Genomic DNA, 11,186 nt, shown 5'->3' with positions numbered 1-11,186 from the left:
TATATTTTCTGTACCTTTGAGCTGGAATTCTTCTCCTTCTTCTATCCCTATTATTCTTAGATTTGGACTTTACATGGTGTCCCAGATTTCCTGGATGTTTTGTGTTAAACATTTGCTGGATTTAACATTTCCCTTGACTTATGAATCTATTCCCTCTATCATATCCTCAACACCTGAGATTCTCTTTTCCATCTTTTTTATTCTTTTGGTTATGCTTGCTTCTATAGGTTCTGCTCATTTAATCAGATTTTTCCTTTTCCTGAATTCCCTCAGTTTATGTTTTCTTTATTGCCTCTATTTCAATTTTCAATCTCAAGCTGTTTCCTTCACCTGTTTGATTGTTTTTTTCCCCTTGGGTTTCTTGACTTTTTAAAGAGATTTCTTGATTTCCTCCAATTTTTTGTTTGTTTTTACATCCATTTCTTTAAGGTAATTTTTTATTTAATCTTTTAGGGCCTCTATCGTCTTCATAAAGTTGTTTTTAAGGTCATTTTCTTCTGGACCATCTGCTTTGGGATGTTCAGGTCTTGATCACTAGGTTCTGGTGGTACCATATTGCTCTTTATGCTGTTTAATGGGTTTTTACACTGCCATCTACCCATTTCTTCCCTTAATCTGAACAGGTGGTGCTCCAGGTCACTCTTCTTCCAATTGGTGCAAGTAGGGCCTCTGGCTCCTATGATTGTTCTTCTTCCCAATTGGTCCAAGAGGGGGCATATGGCTCTGGTGGCCACTGGTGGTGCAGGGTATGGTTGGCAAGTGGTAGGGGTGGGAGGAGGCTACTCCCTGGTCTCTGGGGGCTACACTGGCTTGGAGGAGGGCCACAGAATATGCCATGGGGCCTAGGGGCTAGAGAACTGGGATGACCACTCCAGAGATTGGAGACTTACCTGTTTCTAATCAGTGCATGATGGTTGTATGGCTCTGGTTGTCCTTGGTGCCACTGGGGCTGGTTGGTTTGTAGAGCTCCATGTCCTTTATATAGGCTTTCAGTTGAAAGTGTATCCCTGATTAGAGTTTAAATATCTAGATTAAAGGTGTGTCTTCCTTTCTCAAAGGTCTGGGTCTGAAGTGGATCTTCTCACTTCAAATGATCCAATTAAGCAAAAATTACCTAACAGGTTTAAGAGTCCAGTCTGGGGTTTTAGTCAATTCTAGCTGTAATCAAGTAGACTACAAAGAGGAGCCACCACACATCCTCAGTGAGGTCATCTAAACCTCAAAGGACAAATATGGTATGTGTTTGCTTATATGTGGATATTAGCTTTTAAGTATTTCATAAGTAGATTCTAATATGTATACACACAAAGGCAAGATATAAAGTAAAGGATTTGCTGAGGGAAAGAACCAAGAAAGGGAAAGTAGAATATATACGTATGGATAGATGGTGGTGAACACCAACTTCAAAGAAGCTGATTAAATGGAAAGGAAGAAGGAAACTAGGGATATTAGAGGAAATATGGGGAGGAAGAGCTAAAACTAAGGGTCACTTGAAGGGTTGAATGGAAACCTAATACAATAGGGGCTTCTTACAGTATACACATATACTAAAGAAATCCAAATGGAATCACCAAATAACAAGGGAGACAAAGCCCCAACTAGACAACTCTCACCACCATGGAACATCCAGTGCCAGGAATGGGTTACATCTAATTGAGTTGTTGGTCCAAGGGGCCTCATGGAAACCCCTAGGCTATTGTCAACTCTATTGGTTGCTCTTTACAAACTGAAGGTAAGGCCCTTCTGTTGAGAAGAACACCTACATATTACTTTGAATAGAGAGAAGTCAAGCTCATTCCCATCACCCCCTACTGAGTAGAGTTCATAGGGTACTCTACAGAACATTGGAGGAGAAATATAAACAACAGGCTACAAAAACTTAAAACTTCAATGGTGATCTGCCTGCATTATACACTGCTTCAAGCGTTGCACAAAAGTTGTAGAAGTATCCATCAACTATCTGTTTGGATTTAAGGTGTATGTATGAGATGGATCTCATGCTTGACACTAATTTGGTAGCCAAGAACCTGAGACTAAAAAGGACTTGGTCTGGGTAGAAAACTGCTGTTATACTAGTGGTAATGACATTCTGTTTTACTCATAGTTCAGAGTCTTACACAGCCACCATCAGAGAAGCTTATACCTTAAGAATATGGGAACAAATACAGAGACCCAGAACTGGACAATGTGCAGAGAGTGAGAAACTTTGAAACACTCAGTCCAAAATAGGATGTCTCCACAATTCCCTCCTCTTAAGGCTCAGGGACCTTTGAGGAAGAAGAGGTAAAAAGATTTTGAGAACTAGTATGGCCTAGACTACACTAAGGAAAGAGTGCATTCTAGAAACAACAGGACTGGGACACATGAACTCAGAGAAACTATGACAGCATGCACAGAGTCTGCATAGATATTGTTGTAGGATATCCACCTAAGAAGACCACTCAGATTTAAACCTACTTGGACTTAAGCCAATAGAAAGTCTTTTATTGGCCACCCAGGGGTTACACTGTGTGTTTGGAATCCTAATGTAGCCCCAAGCCTTTCTCAGGGTGAGATTTTAAGTATAAGAATCATGTTCTGGGTTGACTCTGGTGATCAAGAACCCTTAGCCAGAAGCAGAACTATAGAGGGCAAAAGCAAAGTTAGAACATTGAGGGACTTCACGGAACCATAGACTTTGATGGATTATATCATTGTTTCTGTTTTTGTCAAGAGGTACTGTCTATGTGATGAGTTTTACAGCCTGAATAGCACTTCCATTATGGAGTCAGTTGTGCTAAGGTCTCAAAGCCTACTAAGATCTGGGGTCCTTTTATGTTCCACACTGGTCTTAGAGAATGAGTCAAATTGTGGACTCATTCTGCCCTAAAGAGGTATCCTAAGGACCATTAATTCTACTGAACTCATACATAATTGAACAAATAGTTTAAGATGCAGGAGACCAATGTTAATCCAATCAAAATGAGATTTCAAGTCCCAGTTAGTATTTATAGCAGAATAGTTAGCCAGGGAGATTAAAGGGACAGAGACTGGTATCAATTATATAGATTTATCTTTGTTTCTTTTTCTTTTTTGTTTTTTTCAATCATAGCAAGATTTTTTTAATTACTACTAATTAATTAGTATAGAAACAACAAGTTTTTATTCCTAAAGCCAGACATAGTTTTCTTTATCCCATGGGAAGTAAGTCTAAGCCTTTTTAATTTTCTAGGATCATTCATGTAAGGGAATATAACCACTGTTTTAATACCTCTGGGTCCTGATCAATCTGTGTATTTAGTTTAGAATGTATCAGAAAAGGCATATTTAGTCAAACCATTGAGACATGCACACCAACTAATCTCAGGGGCTCAGTAATATTATTGTTATCCAGATGAATGAAACCACAAGGCAGAATAGCAGACATCAGAATAAGGGGAAGTACCTAGTTTAAAGGTTTTGGATATTAGACAAGTTCCAGTCATTTGTAAGTCATTTAAGTTTAATTTGGGCTGTGCCCCAGACACAGTGATTTTTGTCAGTCAGTATGTTGACAGTTTTACCAGCAATCCTGGCTGATTTTTGGCAGGAAATGGTTACCTCTATTGCCTGGTTCCCTTCATGTGACATAGAGTCAGATTTCCCAGGTTTTCCCTGCTTTCCAAAGGCCAGAATATTTCTTAAGGAATTTTTCAGGAAGCTTCCGTTTTACAGCCCCAATTTTTGCAGTGGAAATTCCCTTGTTTCTGGTAAACAGGAGGTCAAGCTGCTGGGGCATGTGTAGAGTTGCAAACTTTGTGTTCCTACCTCAAAATATAAACTTCTACACCCTCACTTTCTCCAGTACAGCCAGACACTTAATGTGGGACGACTTCCAAACATAATATAATATGGGGATAAACCTCTCCCTTATGTTGTGCAGCAGACTGAAGCATAGCAAAGGAATGAAACCTATCCATCTCTCGCTGGACTCTCATGAGAGCTTTATTAGTTTCTTTTCATGTCCTGCTTATTCCTTTACGTGGCAAGAACTCTGAGGTCTGTATTCACAATGATGTTTTTAAACTGTGTCTAAAGCATTAGCTATTGAGAGTTTTTTTTTTCTATGAAAACTAGGCCATTGTTGGACCCCATTGCTAGCAAGAGGTCAAAATCAGGAGACCATGGAGGATCTTTTTAGTTACTATTTGAAAAGTTTTAGTCACAGTGAAGAACACTTCTTACCCATCCAGAATAGCTATCTATAGAAACTAGCAAGTACTCAGCAAGTTGGATCTAGGTGAATCCAGTTTTTCCAGAGTTTGGTAGGGTGTTAGTCACTCATACTGACCCCTTCCTGGGTATGGGTTCTTTGTTTTGGATTCACTTGAGTACAAACCTGGCATCTGACTGAGACATTCAGCACTAGGATGCTCAGTCTAGGTATAACATACTTTGGTCCGAGTAACTCAAAAACTTTTGTGGATCTTAGATCAGTTACCAGAGTCCTATCCATTGTTTATGAGAGAATGATCTCTCCTTCTGGTGTCCTCCATCAACCTGTGGATTTGAGCTGTTCATTTCTTCTTTACCATGTGGTCTCAGGTAGCACTGGGTTGTGGTATGTCATCAGAATTTCCAAAGGCCCAATGGTCTTAGTTCCCATTGTCTGGCAGACAGGTCAGAAGCCCAACAGTGTGGAGGACAACAAATTGTTGGGGAAACCAAGTAATCTCTAGGAGGCCAGGAATTTTTTTTTATAATGTCTGGGGCCCTGTTACAGTCAAAGCAAGATGGGCTCCCAGTGGTGAAAGGGGAATTAGACACAAGCCCTTACCCTTAATCCAGAAGCTCTCTCCAATTGACAAGCACTCACAAAGGAAAAACTTGTTTTCACCAGTGGAATCTCACTGGGTGCACAAACCACACTCAGTGGTGCCCCATTCCCAGCAGCAAATGTCCAAGACAAAATGTACTCAAAGTTATATTAGAGGTCTTTTTGTCTTATAAAGTTTTGTCAAGGCATGGGGTTTTTTTCTTTCTTTTTTGCACGTTAGCCCTATTGCTTATACATTATGGTTTCTGATTTTGTGTTTTACGTGATTTCTGTGTGTCCATGTGTGTGTGATTCCATCTGCATGTGTTTCTTTTCCTTTCTCTTTGGTTCCTTTTTTTCTGTTTCTTCCCTATTCTTTCTCCCTGTTTGTTTTTAGTTTCCTGTTTGTCTTTTAATGAAGAAGAGAAAGAAATTGTGTAAATGTTTGGATTTTGGTGGGTAGGGAAGTGGGCACAAACTGGGAGAGAGGATGACAGAGGAAATTGTAATCAGAACATGTTATGCAAAATATATTTTCAACAAATATTACAATAAATAAATAAATATTTAATTAAAAATTTAAAAAGTCTTTATGAACAATGAAAAACACCACCAATCTATAAAGAACATGCTCATTATGTAGCTCATGAATAGAATTTATTTGAAAGATTGTCAACATTATAACTGAGGAACACATAGTGGGAATAATAATTGGCCATATGAGAAAGTTTATCCTAATAGTAGTATTTGATTAAGAAATAATCTTACTCATTATCTTCCAAGTACACCACCTACAATGTCATGCTCAATATATTCAAAGATGACTGCAGGACAAAAAAAAATAAGTACAAAAGGGTCACCTCCAAAAAGATGAAAAGAATTTATTTGGTTTTCACAATCTGAAATTGTGCAGACAACTGTAAAGTCACAGCCAAACCAAGCTGGTGGGAACTCAGGAAATTTGGATCAACAACTGTGGAGCCTGCATGGGACTGGACTGGGCCCTCTGCATAGTGAGACAGTTGCGTGACATGATCTGCTTAAGGAGCCCCCTGGCAGTAGGACCAGAATCTGTCCCTGGTGCATGAGCAGGCCTTTTTGGAGCCCACTTCTATGATGTGACACCTTGCATGGCCTTGAAGCACAGGGAGGGGCTTGGACCTGCTTCTACTGAGTTTACCTCCTCTTGGGAGGCCTTACCTTCTTGTAGGAGGGAATATGGAGTGGGTTGGGAAGGGGAGGCTGCAGGAGCAGGAGGAGGGAAGAGGGGAATCTTTGGCATGTAAAATTAATTTTAAAACTTTTTTCTTGATGAAAAAAATTTTAAAAAGAGAGATAATAAAATAGTTTCTCTAATTTTGCCAAATACAAATGAACTGGATATTGCAACTGTAATTCTTACTTGATAACTGTTTTTGTTGTATATAATTTTACTATGTTAAGGTTAAAACATTCCTTTTTAATTAGGCAAACATGGAGAAATACTGTGGAACAATCTTTTACACTGTCTATATGTGTTGCTTTCAATGTTAATAGAAAGCTATTTGGCTGATAGCTAGGCGGGAATTTGGGGGGCAGAGAGAATTCAGGGAAGAAGAGTGGAGTCAGAGGCCTCAAAAGCCAAATCCAGAAAAAGCAACATGGGAAGTTCATAGATGAGGTAAACGAGTGTTGTGGCAGCACATATATTAATAGAAATTGGTTAATTTAAGCTGTAATAACTAGCTAGTAATAAGACTGAGGTATTGGCCAAGCATTTATAATTAATGATAAGTCTCTGAGTGATTATTTGGGAGAAGGCTCAGGGGACAGAGCTGACCAGTGGTTCTGAAGAAAAACTCTATCTACAGTTGGGAATGGGGAAGGCATCTCTTCTTTGCCCACGCTGCCACATAACAGATGAGTAATGGGGACAGACCTCTCATGCTCACAACTTGAGGGCTGGCTTACTCATACCTCTGTCAACAGGGTTGGCTCTATTGCACTGCCCAGGCAAGATGCAAGGCCTGCCCTACTGAGTATTGCAGCTGGTGGTGGACAGAGTCAGCTCTTCTGCTCTATGACTTTGGGGCCAGCTCTCCCACCTGCCTCAGGTCTTGATGGATAGAGGGAGGACATCTCTCTTCAGCCCATACTGCCACATGACACATGTGGAATGGGGACAGCTCTCTTATGCTAACAAAATTGGGGCTGGTTCACCCACACCTCTTCCAACAGGAATAGCTTTATTGTTCTGCCCAGGCGAGGTGAGGGCCTGCTCTCCCGACTGTTGCAGCTGGTGGGGGACAGGAGTAGCTCTCCTGCTCAAATGCCCTTGGGGCCAGCTCTCCCATCTTCCTCAGACATTGATGGGTGAGGGGAAGGATTCCTTCTCCCACTAATGCTGCCATATGACAGAAGGGTAATGTTTTTCACATTCTTTAGGGAGTCAGTTTCCCCGAAAGATGGTGTTTTTCCTTTACAGAATATTTTCAGTTTCATGATGTCCCGTTTAAGAACTATTGGTCTTCCAGGCTGACCTCGAACTCAAGATCCTCCTGCCTCTGCCTCCTTCAGCAAATCCTACCGGTGCGTGCCACCACAACCGGCAAATGAGTTGGCTGTTTGGAACCTGGGACTTATGCAGGGACGATTGGCTCAATCTGGGAGAAGGAGACTGGACCTGCCTGGACTGAGTCTATCGGGTCGATCTCAGTCCTTGGGGGAGGCTTTGCCCTGGAGGAAGTGGGAATGGGGGGTGGGCTGGGGGAAAGGGGAGGGGGGCAGGAAGGGGGAGAACAAGGGAATCCGTGGCTGATATGTAGAACTGAATGGTATTGTAAAACAAAATAAAAGGAAAAAAATAAATATAAAAAGCAGATTTTTTAAAAAAAAAAATAAAAACTATTTGTCTTAGTTCCTGTGCTAACACTGTTCTACTCAGAAATTCCCTTCCTCTGCCCATAAGTTCAAACCTGTTCTCCACTTTCTCTTCTATTAGGTTCATAATATCTGGTCTTATGTTGAGGACTTTGCTCCATTTGAAGTTGAATTTTGTGCAGGGTAAAACCATGTAACTATTTGCACTATTCCACACTTAGCAGTCCTGTATTTCCAACAACATTGGTTAAAAATACTGTGTTATCTGCAGTGTATGTTTTTGGCCTATTGTGAAAGATCAAGGAAACATGTTTCTGTGAATTTATGTCTTGGTTTTCCATTTGATTCCAAGGGTCAATGTCCCTGTTTTTATGCCAATACCATGCTGCCTTTTATTAGCATCACTTGGTAGTACAAGTTGGTATTTGGGATGGAAATGACAGTATCCACAGACTTGGTGGCTACAAAATTTTGCTTCCTTTCTTCTCAAGTACTTTTTGACATCCTCCAGGACATGGTTTTTCATGAGCATTAACACTACATCCAGGTATTTGAACTAAGAAGTGATTTAAATAAGACGGTGCATATAGTAAATGTGGACAAATAGTTTTGTTGTTGTTATTGTTAAAGAAGATGGTGGTTGACACAGATAGTCAGGATATGCAACAATCAAATGAAGTTGGTTACCTGAAAATCTACATTTGAGTAAGTTGTGAATAAATGATGGAAATGTCCAGGAGTCTTCATGCTTTACATGTAGATTTTGGACTTTTGGCACTAAGGAATGGATATAGCATCTCTCAAATGTTGAGCATTCACTGTTTCACTGAGGAATATTCTTAGCCCAGATATTTATATATTTTGAAAGTAATTCTTACTGAGGCTTTAATATGAAATTAGTATAGCTTTTTAAAACTCTGCACATTTCAGAAAAATGTACAGATAAGATATCATACATTGCTAGTATGATGAGCTTAGAGTAACTTTTTCAGTTATAATTTTACATTCACATTTCTGTATGTATTCATGTGTGTGTTTGTGTGTGTACACATACACACAAATATACGTGCCTCACATAAGTAGAGGGAACATCTGCTGTAGTTATGGAGTTGAGGGCTTCTAACACTCTTACCTGTAGTATATTGAACCCTAATACATGGATAGACTACTCAAAAACAATATTGAGACAGCACTGATAAAGTATAAGAGCTTGGTGCTCTGTACATCATGACTCATTTAGATTTCCCACCCTCCCTTGTGTTCCTGGCTTGACTATATATTTATTCAATCTCATCTTCAGATTTACCAATGGAAAGAAATGCATCTTCAAGCTGAGTGGCCTCCTTTGCAGCCTGTCAGCTTTGGTGTTTGAAATAGTCATTGCAAATTGTCAATCCTGGTGCCTGTAGAAATTCAACAATAAGGTTGTAAAATTTGTGTCTTTTGGACTCTGGGAGGCTTATTACCCTCAAGAGTTTAATGTCTCAGGGACTGTAATCAAGATGCTGGTGCACACTCCTATCAATTCCACCTGGACCATTTCACCTGAATTTTAGTATGCACAGACCATGATAATATGGGCCATTTTGATGAAGCCTGTAGTTCTGGTTTTCAGTGCAATGGCCATTAAGATAAGTTTCATGAAAGACCCATTTGTTGAGATGCAGACATCTTGCTACAAGGTCTCTGCCTTAGTTTTGTGTGTTAGCAGCCTGTTCACATTTGTTTCCATGAGCTGGAACCACTTCATAGAGCGTTATGGCCAAACCACTCTTGACTTTCCACCAGACTTCCCTGTGAAAAAGGGAGCCTTGATAAGCAAACATTATACTTTTGTGTTCCCATTAGGGGTCCTAACAGACACCATGTCACTCTTTGGAGTGACAATGTTTCTCTGTGAGATAAGCTCTTTGAAAATACAAAGTTATATGAAGTCCAAGCGTGCTTTCAAATTTACCTAACAAGAGGTCTGAAGCAAGGGCTCCTGCATTTGCAACATCAGTCAGAATGCTCCTTGAAGAAATTTCCTCTTCTCAGCCAAAAGTTGTATAATCATCAACTTGTTCTAAATAAAGCACCAACTTGGGCCTCTGGGTCTGTCTAAATTAATTCCTCCTCTATCTGTGTTCCTTAATTTAAATGTTTTCACATCCTAAACTCTGAAGGTCATGATCATGTTTTCAGATATTGCCAATGAGCAGTAGCAGGGAAAAGCACTCATGAAATATATGTTACAAAAATAAACACGATAAATACCAGGTGAAATCATTTTATAAGGAAGCTGAAACACACAAAAACAAACATTCTTGTGTGATGACAGGTAAAGCCTTATGCCTGTTGCAGCAGAGCAGGACTTCATAGTGTTAGCTCTGCAGACACTTTGTATTAATTTCAAGGAGTAGGAAGGCTATCCTGTATAATGGGCAGTGGGAACCTCCTTTCTTTATGTTTGTGAAAATCACAAATGCCCAGGCATTTCCAGTGTCCTTTTATGGAAAATGTGGTATAGTAATCAGAGGACAGTTTATCCAACTTGATCTGCTTTGATTCTGAATCGATGCATTCAAACTCACATTAACATGATGGAAAACATAAATTCCTACTGGCCAATCCCACTAACACAAAACATGGCACCTTCAATCCTTTGTCCCCATAAAATGAAGGCTATTAAAAAAGAAAAATTAGTTGATACCATCTGTAAAATTATCTATCATATTTAACAGTCACAAGATTGTCCAATTGTCCAAAGTCTCCTTTGGCACTCTGGGGGTTTTTCAACTGTAAGACGTTTGGCAATCATAAATCAACTCACATACTTCTAACATAAAAGGATACAAAGGAAATATTATCAATATAAAGGAGAGGAAAGGAGCCAAAGCAAGGGAAGAAGTGACAGAAAAAGACGTAAACCCATGAGGGTAAACACTGAATCCAGCAGCTCCATATCTGTCATCTAGTAATATAAAGCAGTGATTCTGGATTCCAAGGGCTTTTAGGTTCCCTGGCCTTCCATCAATGTTGGCTGTATCAAGCACACAGTCAGCTTTCCACATGAGGTACCTCATGATTCTGGGATGCCGATCATCCTGCATACCCACTGCAGCACGGGCTTCTCTTTTATATCTTCTTTTTAAAAAAGATTTATTTATTTATTATGTATACAGGAGAGGATGCCAGATCTCATTACAGATGGGTGTGAGCCACCATGTGGGTGCTGGGAATTGAACTCAGGACCTCTGGAAGAGCAGTCGGTGCTCTTAACCTCTGAGCCATCTCTCCAGTCCCCTCTTTTATATCTTCATGCAAAAGACTTTTTAACCCCCTTGCAGGGACTTTAGCTCTGACACACATTGTCTCAAATTGTCATTCAAAGTTCTAGTACCCAATAATATTGAATCTTCTCTTTATGCAAATTCAGCACCATGAAGATCATGCTGTCATATTCTTTGTCCAGCTTGATATATTCCTGGTTGTGTTTGGTTATTTCATTGTTGTTTTTAGCTTGACAAAATCTAGAGTCATCTGAGAAGAGTGGAGCCTGGTCGATCTGGTT

The 11,186-nt window shown here is 39.9% G+C and overlaps 1 pseudogene; it reads left to right on the top strand.

Annotated features, from left to right (window-relative positions):
- Positions 1-717: 717 nt before the first annotated feature.
- On the top strand, positions 718-9,594 carry LOC143271077 (uncharacterized; annotated as a pseudogene).
- The last annotated feature ends 1,592 nt before the right edge of the window (positions 9,595-11,186 follow it).

Source organism: Peromyscus maniculatus, chromosome X (assembly GCF_049852395.1).
Source record: "Peromyscus maniculatus bairdii isolate BWxNUB_F1_BW_parent chromosome X, HU_Pman_BW_mat_3.1, whole genome shotgun sequence".
Taxonomy (NCBI): domain Eukaryota; kingdom Metazoa; phylum Chordata; class Mammalia; order Rodentia; family Cricetidae; genus Peromyscus; species Peromyscus maniculatus.
Note: the sequence above shows the minus strand (reverse complement) of the source record. Positions and strands in the feature narration are given on the sequence as shown.